The sequence below is a fragment of the Ambystoma mexicanum genome, chromosome 8, assembly GCF_040938575.1.
Source record: "Ambystoma mexicanum isolate Mex_15411 chromosome 8, UKY_AmexF1_1, whole genome shotgun sequence".
Lineage (NCBI taxonomy): Eukaryota > Metazoa > Chordata > Amphibia > Caudata > Ambystomatidae > Ambystoma > Ambystoma mexicanum.
This window is the reverse complement of record NC_090929.1, coordinates 1,361,490,567-1,361,505,584: the sequence shown is the minus strand read 5'-3', so window position 1 is coordinate 1,361,505,584 and position 15,018 is coordinate 1,361,490,567.

Sequence of the window (15,018 nt, the reverse complement as noted above, 5' to 3'; positions counted from 1 at the left end):
GTTACCACTGGACTCGTAATAATTTACTGGCACCTGACTTCCCAGTGCCACCGGCTCATTACGAGTCCAGCGGATCGGTAAGTCAAGTGCCGGAAAATTGTAAGTCCCCATTCCCATAGAGTCCCATAAGATTCTATGGGAGTAGGGACACAGAAGCACTGGCACCTTTGCTAACGGTGCCAGTGCTTCCGTGACGGGTGTGCCTACCATGGCTGCTGTGCCCGGCAGGGTCAGACCTGTCCAGCACAGCGACCATGGGGGCACACTAGCAGTTTTCTGATTCAGAAACAAGGGTGCCAGTGAGCTTACCGGCACCCTTGTTTCCAAACTCATAATGATATGATATGATGGGTTATTTATAACGTGCTTAATACCCAGAGGTTTCTAAGCATGGACCCGGGGATCGAACCTGTATTGCTCTGTGTCGTCTTGCTTCCAAGGTGAACACGTTGCCGCTGAGATTTCCTCCCGAGACAAAGGGAGGCCTGTTCTCTTGATTAATCCGTTGCAGGAGGTGAAGATTTTTCCATCTCTGTTACTGTCATTTATTTCAGGATCCCTCAAGATGCCCTTTTATGATAGCTTTAAGAGCTCATGGGCCTGGGGTGGAGTGGGTTGGAGATGGTTCATTGCAACTGAAACGCATATATCTTTATTATTGTCTATTAAGCAATCTCTGTGTTTCTCTTGAGCAACACAATATAATTACATCTAAAACCAAAAAAAGCAATAACTTTCACTCATAGGAAATTAGGAAGTGATAATAGTACAGGCTGTTAAATGCATTGCACTCATGGCAAAAAGCGTATGAGAAGGTAGATGCAGTAACAATAGATGCTGGAAAGAGCAAACTGGTTAAGGAGAATTTCTCTTGGCCTTTGAAGTGAGTTATTCTTTGTTGCAGGACCTTGAGCAACAGTGAGAATACGAGTATCGGGTTAGAAAAGTCAAATGTCAGTGAGTCTGTGTGTGCTTGTTCTCCCAGTGCCTTTGGGTATGGCAAGTGGAACCTCCAAGCACTTTAAATTGGGTTGGGGGCCGTGCAGATTCTTCCTGTGACTGTACCCTGCTATACAACTGGAATAATGGAAGGTGATTAGCGGACCCTCCCACACCACCTCCAGGCCAATCATCCACTAACCTCGGGAGGCATCCAGCCCACTTAGTCACCCCTCTAGATATCCCCAGAGTGAGGCAGGGATATTTGTCACAATACATAAAAATATGCAACATCCTCCTGGTTATTCAATTGTCTTAGGGATTTGCTTTGTGTTAGAACCCCTATCTTCTAAATTGTTGACTACTCCATTAAACAATGTGTTCATTTATTCTCAGAAAGTCGAGTAGGGTCAACAGAGGTTCTAGTGAAAAAGTACATATTTATTCAGGATATGTATTTATTTTGTATTTATTTTATTGTTTTTTTATAAGGCGCTTATACAGCAAGAAAGTGTTTCAAAGAGCCACAATGCAAAAGCGAATGGAGCAGGGGAAAAATTGAACAATGGAAATGAGAATGGATAAATAAGAAAGCAAACAAATAGCGGTCCTACTAGACCATGCGACATTTTGAACGTGCAAGTACAGAAAGAAAGAAGAGGTATGGGGGTGGGTGTGTAACAGCGAAGGGGACCCCTGCGATGTGCCAGAGATGCCTGTTGTGGGAATGCAACAGATAAGTGCATGGGCAGAGACACCTGAACCAAAACGGGAGGTCTACACGCACAGGTAAGTGCAGGGCTGAGATAGACCACCCAGCTGGGATGTGTGGGCCTAGAGGGCAGTGCAAGGGGGGGTGGAAGCTGGTGGCGATTGGGCTAATGGCCAGGACCTTATTGGTCTCTTGATGGGACAGACCGCCAATCTCAGTGGCTGTGGGGAAGGTTAGCATGGGAGGGAGGGAAGGAGGAAGAGAAGAGAAAGTTCTTGAGTTGTTTATGGATCGTGAGGTGATCCGGTTGAAGACAGAGAGAGCAATAGAGACTGTTCCAGAGGAGGGAGCCAGCGAGGAGAGAGATCTGCCTCCAGCTCTCTGCTTGGAGAAGCGTTTGACGAGCAGAGAGTTAGAACCAGAATATCAATGGGACTGGAGGGTGAGTATTTAGTGAGAGAGAGTTGTAGGCAGCATGGTCCCAGGCCCCAGACAGCCTTATGGATGATGCAAATGGACATGAATGTGATCCTTGCAGCAACTGGGCTCCAGTGGAGAGATTTTAGGGCTGTAGAGATATGTCCTTGGGCTTTAAGCTAATGATAAGTCTTGCAGCCCTATTCTGGATTAGTTGAAGAGGGTGGGGGGAGGAAACAGGCAGGTTGAGAAAGAGACTGCTGCAGTAGTACAGCCTGGAGAGTACCAGAGCTGTAGAGACAGTGAGCTTCTGGGGGAAGGTGAGGAAAGGGAAAATGCCTCTAAGGAGGTGAAGTTGAAAGTGGGCCTTCTTGGCAAGGTCCAGGATGTGAGGAGTGAAGGAGAGTGAGGAGTCCAAGATGACCCCAAGGTTTCTAGCTTCAGTTGAAGGAGAAGGAGGAGAGCCCATAGAGGGTGGCCAGAATGCAGTAGAGAAATCGGGAACAGGTGGACCAATAGGAGGAATCTCAGTCTTACTAGCATTAAGACAGAGATAATTGGAGGAACATCAGGACTGAATAGCAGACAGCCAGTCAGGTATGATAGACGAGGGAGAGGAGGAGGAAAAGGGGAGCTTGAAGAAGAGGTGTGTGTCATCTGTGTAACACTGGAAATGAGGAGAGAAGGCAGATATTAGGTTAGCAAGACGTGCAATGTAGATGTTGAAGGTGAGAGGATGGAGCCCTGGAGAACACCACATGTAGAGAGAGTGGTGGAGCAGGAGAAGGGACCCGGGAGAATTTGGGAAAGGCAGTCAGAGAAGGAGGTGAACCAGTCCAGTGCCCGGTCTGAGATAGCAAGCATATTTTGGAGCTGTTTTATGAGGATAAAATGGTTCACCATGCCAAAGGTGGAAGAGAGGTCCAGGATAATGAGAACAGCAGGAGTATTAGATTTGCGAGCAGTTCTCCACGGGTGTTCAGTAGAGCACTTTCTGTGCCTCTGGATGCTCGGAATCCAGATTGATGGTCATGTAACCAGAAAACAACTCAGTGTGATGGGTCAGTTGGGGAAAGACCAACTTCTCCAGGAGTTTCACAAGAAAGGGTGTACTAGAGATAGGGTGGTAGTTGGCCAGGCACAAGGGGTCAACTGAAGGCCTTTTTAGGAGGGGTGCACAAGGCAGTGAACTGGTGGCCCCAGCCCTTCATAAACCTTTGACATCTGTGGATCAGGCAGTGGAGACAGGACACTGGACAAGGAGGCAGACAGATGCCCGGGCTGTTTTCAAAATCATCTTTATTGCATGTTTACAGGACACCAGAAACAGCAGAATTGGGCACCGAAAACAAGCTGCCTTTTATACTTTTTTCAGGCTGATGCAACTTTACATATTATTGCACAATACATACTGATTGGTCCCTGCAACTAAACACCTACCCCTACTTTTATTATTATTGGTTGGCTTAACTACCACTCACCAAGCCCACATGACTTATTTTGGAAAGCATTATTTGACTGACACAGGCTAATTAAACTTGTGTAAGATCCTACCGGCCCTCATTATACATTTTTATCGCCTGCCAAAAAACAGTCCTTATCAATTTCCCGAGACCTGCCAACTTCACTTGGCAGTCTATACTGTGGAAAACGTCATGAGCTCAGCATATTTGTTGCTAGTTAAGCAACTGTTCTGTCTAATTGGTAGCTTTCCCAGGCTTTTAGCTGGCTCCATGATCCATCACTGTCAGCTTGCCTGACAAGAAATTCTAAATATACCCCACAATTATCTACCTGAGCCTGTTCAGCCTTGATGTTCTGTCCAGCTACCAATGGGGAGTTTATTTACTTTTGTGCATAACTCAGTTTCTGTTCATTTCTCAGACTATATGTTTAGATATTCATGATGTGCGTGTAATACCTAAGATACCCTGCACCCCCTGGGTCATTCGAACCCCATAAAATATGTGTCACCCTAAAACACTATAATTCTGATTTGTGAAATACTGGAACCATTGATCATCCTGGTATTTTACCTGCATTCAGTTCGAGGGGGGGTCTAGGACCTTGTTTACATTCTCCCCTCTGGCCTGTATTTAGACACCTATTCAATACAGGACCACTACACCCAATGACCATCCTCCCCCATATTCAGTGTACCTATGCATTCCTGTCCCAACCCCACCCCCTCAGTGCAGTGATTTGTCTCAACATGGGAGGTATTTATAAAAAGATTTCTACAAAGTCAACAATGTATCTATCCTATAAGATCCTTCATTAAAATGTCATTTTGCAACATTTTTCCCTTTTGGTTTATATGTGTGTATCCTTAAAAATAGCTTTCTGTTCTTCTATCTGAATCCCACCTCTAATACCCAATTCAATATAAACTAACTCTACACATCAAGTAATTATGGCCACTACGAGAATTGAGAGAAAATCAGTCCTTGAGGGAACCCACCAGCCCATTTCTAAAATTGTTCACGTGTGGCTTTTACTACATACTTTTTCCTTCATCCCACCCCACAATGACATTTCCTTGTTTCCCATTCGCTTCCCCATGCACATTTCAATTGTCTGTTTTCCATTCATTTTTCTTCCATTGACACGTCTTACACCCGATTCATCTTGGTTTAGCATCCATGGACCTTTTTCTTGATCTAGTCACTTTCTGTCCTTTACGCTGTCTTGCAGCAGGTTTACAGGGCCCTTCAAACATAGGCCAGTCCTATCAATGTTCATTGTTTTTTATCTCACAGAGTACTCGCACTCCTCTTAGTCTTTTTGAAATCAGATAGTCAATGGGGGCTCCCGATTGTCTCTGTGCAACACAAGGATGGTGGAGTCTCTCAGGTAAACGTAACAATTGTGGCTGGGCATCTGGCTGGGTCCCTCAATCTTTTCTGTCTGCTCACAGGATCGGTTTCCGCTAATTCTCCTGGTGTATAGGTCTCTCCCGTCCATCTATAATATAAAACTAAATGAGTTTCCTTTGAAAAATAAGTATGTCTCTATCGTCAGTAATCTTCAAACCCAACACTTAAAAAGGTACTTGTGTGTTTCTTTCACTACGTTTCTGCCTCCTACATAATCTCTACTGCATTTTTCTTCATTTCTGAATTAACAAGATAGCTGTGCCTTTCTTCTTTTCGCACATCTTTAACTTATTTTTAAATACATGCTGGCTGATATTGGAACTTGGTTTATTATCTGGATTTATACAATATATATATCCACCTGTGTCTGGCATTGCCCTACTTTCTTATGTGCTTTTATTTTTGAAAACTGCATAATTTTTTTAAAGGAAATATTTTTCCCCTGTGGTCGATATTCTCAGATCAAAGAGTCGTTTTTGGTCTCTTTCTTTATGATAAAAAATAATAAACAACAAACAGATAACATAACAAATTCAAAACACTTCAAAAAAGGATGTCTTCTTCAATTGTCCCTCTTCTGTCTTCTTGGCGCATCCATTGCTGAAGAAGACAATGCTGGTGTGTGTTCTTGCTCTCTGTAGAAAGCCAAAATAGAGGCAAAGTCATATTTGAGTCCAGCAAGGTGGTCAGGATTTTCCCTAGCATAGACCCTTGCTCTTTCCTGTCTATAAAAAAGAGGTTTTTACTATGGTCATTTCTTGACACTCTCAGCACACTAACATGTAGGCCTAGTTTTCTGTCCCCAAAACATGTAAGTGCACATAAAAATTATTTACTATTTTAGCATAGCAATCAGGCCTGTCTTTATCTTGTCCTGCTCTGCTGAAGGTTTTTGTCTGTATTTTTTTAATTCTTCTTCTGCTAGAGTAGGACTGCAGTCTTTTTCTTTCTTTTGCTGTGCCTTTTTTCTGTTGAGATATAATTGACATATTTCAAAGTGCGCTGATTGCCGCTCACTGCTTGCTGCTTCACCTACACTAATTTTACCTACCCCTGTTATTTGGAGCCCACCACTGTTCCTATTAAATGTATGCAAATGTGACATATAAGAAATACATTCAGGGTAATTCATAGAAATTTGCACAAAAGTGGCACACGCGACTGGCGCACAGCGTGCCCGTGCGAATGTCTGCGCCAGCCGCGTGCGCTAAAATTGATTTCCGCGCACAGCGTATTCATGGATTTTCGCATCCAAAACCAGCCGTGGCGCAGCGTGGCGCAGCAACCCTGCAGCAGCACCAGTTACGCCCCCAAGAACGCTCTTGTGCAAGGAAAAGCCTTCAAAATCCCCAAATAATCGCAAAGGGCTGCGCTAACCCTGGACCAGTTCACAGGGCTCGCAAACAGCAAACGCCAAGCGGGGACCGTGTATTTCAGTGGTTCGCGGGAAGTTCCACACGCGATTGTCCTGTGTACGTGTGCATCAGGGGTGCGCGGGAAGTATCACACGCAAAATCAGCAGGGTACGTGTATTTCAGGGGTGCGTGGGAAGTATCACACGCGATTCCAGCAGGTTTACGTGTATTTCAGGGGTGCGCGGGAAGTATCACATGCAATTCCAGCAGGGTACGTTTATTACAGGGGTGCGCGGGAAGTTCCACACACGATTGGCCCTGTGCGAGCAGGGTACGTGTATTTCAGGGGTGCGCGGGAAGTTCCACACGTGATTGGCCCTGTGCGAGCAGGGTACATGTATTCCAGGGGTGCACGGGAAGTTCCACACGCGTTTTCAGCAGGGTACGTGTATTTCTGGGGTGCGCGGGAAGATCCACACGCGATTGGCCCCGTGCGAGCAGGGTACGTGTATTTCAGGGGTGCACGGGAAGTTCCACACGCGATTTCAGCAGGGTACGTGTATTTCAGGGGTGCGCGGGAAGTTCCACACGCGATTTCAGCAGGGTACGTGTATTTCAGGGGTGCGCGGGAAGTTCCACATGCGATTTCAGAAGGGTATGTGTATTTCAGGGGTGCGCGGGAAGTTCCACAAGCGATTCCATCAGGGTACGTGTATTTCAGGGGTGCGTGGGAAGTTCCACACGCGATTGGCCCCGTGCGAGCAGGGTTCGTGTATTTCAGGGGTGCGTGGGAATTTCCACACGCGATTGGCCCCGTGCGAGCAGGGTACGTGTATTTCAGGGGTGCCCGGGAAGTTCCACACGCGATTTCAGCAGGGTACGTGTATTTCAGGGGTGCGCGGGAAGTGCCACACGCGATTGGCCCCGTGCTAGCAGGGTACGTGTATTTCAGGGGTGCGTGGGAAGTTCCACACGCGATTGGCCCCGTGCGAGCAGGGTACGTGTATTCCAGGGGTGCGCGGGAAGTTCCACACGCGTTTTCAGCAGGGTACGTGTATTTCAGGGGTACGCGGGAAGTTCCACACGCGATTTCAGCAGGGTACGTGTATTTCAGGGGTGCGCGGGAAGTTCCACACGCGATTTCAGCAGGGTACGTGTATTTCAGGGGTTCTGGGGAGTACTACACGTGAATTGGCCGTGTGGGTCCTCCCAGGTGTTCGCTCATGTCCCGCAGGCAGCCCATCCACCATGGGCATGCCCCCCAGCCAACCCACATGTCACCTTGCACTACTGATCAACAATGCATGTCTCCCAGCACCCCCACCCCTCAGCAGTCAGGGGCACCCTCCACCAGGCCCCCACTCCTGTCTCCCAGCACCCCCACCCCCCAGCAGTCAGGGGCACCCTCCACCAGGCCCCCCCACATGTGTTCCAGCACCCCCACCCCCCAGCAGTCAGGGACACCCTCCATCAGGCCCCCACTCCTGTCTCCCTGCACCCCCACCCCCCAGCAGTCAGGGGCACCCTCCACCAGGCCCCCACTCCTGTCTCCCTGCACCCCCTACCCCCCAGCAGTCAGGGGCACCCTCCACCAGGCTCCCACTCATGTCTCCCAGCACCCCCACCCCCCAGCCACCAGGGGCAGCCTCCACCAGGCCCCCACTCATGTCCAACTCATGTCTCCGACCACCCCCACCCCCCAGTCACCAGGGGCAGCCTCCACCAGGCCCCCACTCATGTCTCCCACCACCCCCACCCCCCAGCAGTGCAAGGGGCAGCCTCTACCAGGCCCTCACCCATGTCTCCCACCACCAACCCCACCCCCCCCAGCAGTGCAGGGGCAGCCTCCACAAGGCCCCCACTCATGTCTCCGATCACCCCCACCCCCCAGCCACCAGGGGCAGCCTCCACCAGGCCCCCACTCATGTCCCCTATTATCCCCACCCCCCAGCAGTGCAGGGACAGCCTCCACCAGGCCCCCACTCATGTCTCCCATCACCCCCACCCCCCAGCCACCAGGGGCAGCCTCCACCAGACCCCACTCATGTCTCTCATCACCCCCACCCCCCAGCCACCAGGGGCAGCCTCCACCAGGCCCCCACTCATGTCTCCCTGCACCCCCACCCCCCAGCAGTGCAGGGGCAGCCTCCACCAGGCCCCCACCCATGTCTACCACCACCCCCACCCCCCAGCAGTGCAGGGGCAGCCTCCACCAGGCCCCCACTCATGTCTCCCACCACCCCCACCCCCCAGCCACCAGGGGCAGCCTCCACCAGGCCCCACTCATGTCTCCCACCACCCCCACCCCCCAGTAGTGCAGGGGCAGCCTCCACCAGGCCCCCACCCATGTCTACCACCGCCCCCACCCCCCAGCAGTGAAGGGGCAGCCTCCACCAGGCCCCCACTCATGTCTCCCATCACCCCCAGCCCCCAGCCACCAGGGGCAGCCTCCACCAGGCACCCACTTATGTCCCCTATTACCCCCACCCCCCAGCAGTGCAGGGGCAGCCTCCACCAGGCCCCCACTCATGTCTCCCACCACCCCCAACCCCCAGCAGTGCAGGGGCAGCCTCCACCAGGCCCCCATCCATGTCTACCACCACCCCCACCCCCCAGCCACCAGGGGCAGCCTCCACCAGGCCCCCACTCATGTCTCCTACCACCCCCACCCCCCAGCAGTGCAGGGGCAGCCTCCACCAGGCCCCCACTCATGTCTCCCATCACCCCCACCCCCAGCCACCAGGGGAAGCCTCCACCAGGCCCCCACTCATGTCCCCTATTACCCCCACCCCCCAGCAGTGCAGGGGCAGCCTCCACCAGGCCCCCACTCATGTCTCCAACCACCCACACCCCCCAGCAGTGCAGGGGCAGCCTCCACCAGGCCCCCACTCATGTTCCCTATAACCCCCACCCCCCAGCAGTGCAGGGGCGGCCTCCACCAGGCCCCCACTCATGTCCCCATGCACCCCCACCCCCCAGCAGTGCAGGGGCAGCCTCCACCAGGCCCCCACTCATGTCTCCCATCACCCCCACCCCCCAGCCACCAGGGGCAGCCTCCACCAGGCCCCCACTCATGTCCCCTATTACCCCCACCCCCCGGCAGTGCAGGGGCAGCCTCCACCAGGCCCCCACTCATGTTTCCCACCACCCCCACCCCCAGCCACCAGGGGCAGCCTCCACCAGGCCCCCACTCATGTCTCCCACCACCCCCACCCCCCAGCAGTGCAGGGGCAGCCTCCACCAGGCCCCCACCCATGTCTACCACCACCCCCACCCCCCAGCAGTGCAGGGGCAGCCTCCACCAGGCCCCCACTCATGTCTCCTATCACCCCCACCCCCCAGCCACCAGGGGCAGCCTCCACCAGGCCCCCACACATGTCCCCTATTACCCCCACCCCCCAGCAGTGCAGGGGCAGCCTCCACCAGGCCCCCACTTATGTCCCCCACCACCCCCACCCCCCAGCAGTGCAGGGGCAGCCTCCACCAGGTCCCTACTCATGTCCCCTATTACCCCCACCCCCCAGCAGTGCAGGGACAGCCTCCACCAGGCCCCCACTCATGTCCCCATGCACCCCCACCCACCAGCAGTGCAGGGGCAGCCTCCACCAGGCCCCCACTCATGTCTCCCATCACCCCCACCCCCCAGCCACCAGGGGCAGCCTCCACCAGGCCCCCACCCATGTCCCCTATTACCCCCACCCCCAGCAGTGCAGGGGCAGCCTCCACCAGGCCCCCACTCATGACTCCCACACCCCCACCCTCCAGCCACCAGGGGCAGCCTCCACCAGGCCCCCACTCATGTACTCATGTCTCCCACCACCCCCGCCCCCCAGCAGTGCAGGGGCAGCCTCCACCAGGCCCCCACCCATGTCTACCACCACCCCCACCCCCCAGCAGTGCAGGGGCAGCTTCCACCAGGCCCCCACTCATGCCTCCCATCACCCCCGCCCCCCAGCCACCAGGGGCAGCCTCCTCCAGGCCCCCACTCCTGTCTCCCTGCACCCCCACCCCCCAGCAGTCCGGGGCACCCGCCACCAGGCCCCCACTCCTGACTCCCTGCACCGCACCCCCCACCAGTCAGGGGCACCCTCCACCAGGCCCCCACTCATGTCCAACTCATGTTCCCCTGCACCCCCATCCCCCAGCACTGTGGGGCACCTGCCAGCAGGCCCCCACTCATGTCCAACTCATGTTCCCCTGCACCCCCACCCCCCAGCACTGTGGGGCACCTGCCAGCAGGCCCCCACTCATGTCCAACTCATGTTCCCCTGCACCCCCACCCCCCAGCACTGTGGGGCACCTGCCAGCAGGCCCCCACTCATGTCCAACTCATGTTCCCCAGCCAACATGTCATCACAATCTAGATCCCTGGTCCCTATGGTCAGCCTCCAAATGCAAAACACCCACCCGAGTATTGCATCCACCCACTTAGAAATGGCAATAACATGATAGAACAGCAATTGCAAGTTTAGAAACGAACACATGTCCCTCACATACACCCAACGGGTGTCAGTGAATCTCAAAACCCATATCATGATATGCATGAAACCAATGAGATGATACTACACATTGAAGTTTGATCAAAAATATGTATTAAAGGAAACATGAATTGAATCAAAAATAAACTAACAGAAATGGAAATGTAAAAAAAGTAAAAAGAAGCATGTCCGTGAAAAAATGCAAAACCAAAAATCAGAATCCAAAGGAATGGTGTCCAAAGTCACAGTCCACAAAAGAAAATCCAATGGGAAATTATAATTGAAAGCCATTGCTCCATGGGTAAATTGTAAAAAGAAAAGAAAATCCAACAGTGAACTATGTACAGGTGTCCATGATCCCAACAAAAGAAATGAAACCTATCTAACAACACTACCTAATAAAAAATAACTATATACAAAAATGTGGCCCATTGTCCAAAAGGTCCAAAGAAAATGCAAAAACAAAGGAAACACTAACACTAACTACATAACTATTTACATGGGCAGCGGGCTAGTCCAACGGCTCACTGGATGTTGTCATGGGCCAGGGCATTATCGAACTCCTGTTCAATGGCTTGGAGGCGGGCATGTTCCCTGGCCCCGAGGTCTCGCAGGGATAAAGCAGTGTCCAGCTACAACTCCCTGCGAAGACAGGGGCGTTGCTAGGGTGGGCTAAGGGGGCTATAGCCCCTGATCTTTTGGTTGTAGCCCCGGATAGAATCTCAGGATCTACATCCAAAAGACTAGCTAGCCCCCAGTCCCAACAGTTCCCACAACAACTTAGCCCCGGGTCTTTTCCAGATCTAGCAACTCCCCTGCAAGTCGAGGCACTCAGCTCGCCTCAGTACCCTCCGCATGGAGTTCTCCGCCCTGACCATTGTGAGCCGTTCCTCCTCTGCCCGCTGCCGCTCCGCACCTATCTGCTGGCCCAACCGCTCCCACATGGAAGCCACATCCATTCCAGGGTTCTCCTGCCCTCCGCCCGATGCCTGCACCCCTGATGTTGATGGCCCGAGCCATGATGCCTCCCACGTCGAGCCTGCCGCTGCCTCCGATGCAACTGCCTGTGCCAGCACAACGGCATCCAGGCTGATGGAATCCACCGACGCCGTCGTGCACGTGCCCTGCCCGATGATGCCGTCACATCCTCCATCTGCTGGGGTCCAGTTGCTGGTGTGTCCACCCCTGCTGGACCTCCGACTCCCGACTGTGGCAGGGATGGGATCCCCACCGAGCAGGCTGCATTGGTCGGGGCTGGTCCACAGGGGGCCCTGGTGCCATCTGAGCCGGAAGACGGCATGGAGAACGACTGGTGCATAGTCTCCACAGAGGAGGAGAGGGTCGCCAGATTGGCCGACACATGTAGGGAAACCCCCGACCATGGCCGATCCCAACTGGGCCAGGTCGGCACGGTGCTCTCCGTGATGACGTGCATGCTCCTCCCGGGAAGCACGCACCTCATCACGAATTGCACCTGTGCGCAACGCGACACCAATCAGGACCTTCTCCATATGGCATGGGGTCCCCTTGTCCGCAGTTGGAGGGGAGTCAGATGACATGGACATCCCCCCTAACTGCGGTGGGCCTGGGATGGGGCATCCCTGCTGGTGCATGGTGGTGCAGTCACAGTGTCAGGGACAGTGGCATGCACAGGCCCCTCCACGGCAACCTGTGCTGCCTCCTGCCCCTGCCCCTGGACTGCAACACTTGCACCAGCAGGGATGCCCCCACCAGGCCCCATGTGCGCCTCAGTAGCGGCCTCCTCCTCCTCTGTGGAAACCACCAACCTGGATGGCTCCACCCCATCTTCTGCCGTTGCAAGCCCCTGTGGGGGCTCACCCACCCCTTCCGCTGCAGCCGTGGGGGCATCCCCACCGCTTTGCACCACAGAGCCGTCTCCTCCCTCTTCTTCACGTGGCGCTGTGTAGAGGGAGACATAGAACACAAGCATCAGGTACTGTACAATGGTCCCCTAGACAGGAAGCAATAGCAGATGAGTGGCACTGTCAAAGATCACTTCCATCATGTCCCTCCACAACACATGGCTCAGTGCAGGTAAAACACATGCGGTAACAGGCATGGCACATGCTATGGACATTAGCATACATGTCCAAGGGATTCTTGAAACATACACTGTTGTTTTGCAACGCACATGCATCATGGGCCATGCCTATCACATGCACACACTTCACCCTAGTTTCATCCATCTGGCCTCGTACACCACAGACACAGTGGATACAAGGATGACTAGGCTGCATCAGTGAACCTGAACATTGTGACAGACATGTGTCATGCATCCCTGGCATTCACAAGTCACAGACACGCAGGCCAGACACACAGACATGGACAGCATACATGTACATGGCATCAGCACCCATCCCTCACCCCCAGCCATGTCCAGGAACAGAGACTGGCATGCTTTCATGTGGCCATTCCGCATAGGGCAACCCATGTTGCATTTCAACACATGCACCAACCGTGTGGTTCACACATTACTGGTCTCACATGCATGACGTCCCTGCACACACACATGCATACATGGCCTATGTTACACATACAGGCAAGTATCAGACAACCAGCACACTGTGACATGCCCTGTCTCACACAGCAATGCTTGGCCACTTACCGCTCAACTCCAGACGGGTCTGCCTCTCAAGGATCTGGGTGTGGAGCGTTGGGCCTACGTGTTCCAGGACCCTCATCTGGATGGTACTCATGCGGCCCCGGCCCCCCTCCACGAGGCGCCGGGCCTTCAAGAGGGTCCTGGACCTGCAGTCATCCCAGCGCTTCTTGACATGTTGGTAGTTGCGGACTGCCACCCCCTCCGCGTTGATGGCAGTCACGATGTCCGTCCAGATCCGAGTGCGTCCTTCCTTGTTGGCGTGCTTACTTCCGAAGAGGGCATCATACTGCCCCAGGACTTGCTCCACCAGGACACCAACTTCGGTGGCAGTGAAGCTGGTGCCCCTCTGCCTCTCTGGCCGGGGGTTGCCAGTGGTGCCAGATGTTGCAGTGCCCGACATGGCAACCCCAGAGGCAGGAGTGGGTGGGCAACTGGGTCCTGGGGCTGGGCTGTGGAGCGATGGTATCCCAGTCGGGAGTCTTCTGTTCCAGCAGGGGTGGACACAGCAAATGGACCCCTGCAGATGGCTGATGTGCAGGCACCAAATGGCAGGGCACGGTGGCAGCAGGCAGGCAGGCAGGCAGCAGCAGATGGCTCGTGGGAGGCTGCTCTGGGCTCTGGGGGGCAGTAATTCGGCCTTTTGGGCAGGAGCATGGTCTTCTGTGTGCTTACGCGTGGCCAGCTTGATACGGAGTGATTTGGCACGTGAAAATCCTGCACGTCTGCGTGTAAATCGAGGAAAGGCCCTTAGCACGTATGCACGTCAGCACGCATATGCGATTTCATTGGACCAAAGGCCTTTAGCGCGTGAGCGCGTCTGTGATGTGAGGCGCGCGGGTGTTTCCCTCATTACACGTGATGACAGAGCACACATGGATTTGCACCAATCGTGTGTGGAACTTCCTGCGCACTCCAGAAATACACGTACCCAGGTCAATCGTGTGTACGCTCACTTCCCTCCGATTATACGCGATGACACTCGGACGTGCAGTTTTACCACGTGTCCTCGCATATGCGATTTCATTGGCCCAAAGGCCACCATGCGCAGCTGTGACGTCACGCGCATGGCCGTAGAGAATGGCGCGTGTAAAAATGGAGAGATACACATCCGAGTGTCAAAGCACGTAATTAGTGGAAATGGCCTCATCGCGTATGCGCGTCTGTGACGTGTGTATAAAAGGTACGTGTAGAACGCCATTTCCTTGTACGTGCTTTTCGTGGAGAGCGAGTGGGTGAAATCTGTACTTCTTGTCGGTTCACACGCGATTTACTTCACGGCGTTTCCAGTTCGTACTCCCTGTTACCTCTGACAGCTTTTTCTCTTTTCCTCTTTTTCCTGGGCCTGTCTCCTCAGACAGCGTACAATTCTTCTTTTGGCGGGGGTGTTGCCAACACGCACACGTGCATATTTTTCATGCTTTTGTTCCTGGCAGACGGTGAGACGTGCACGTATTTAACATCTGTGCTTGCCCCGCGTGTCGCGTACCCCTTCAGAGGTCATTCTAGGCTGCGTGTGACACGCATACGTTCATTCTTGTGTTCCTGGGTGCCACAGCGTAGTGCAGGTTTATTTTTCCACGCACGTGGTCTAGGAGGGGTTGCGTGCACCTTACTTCGC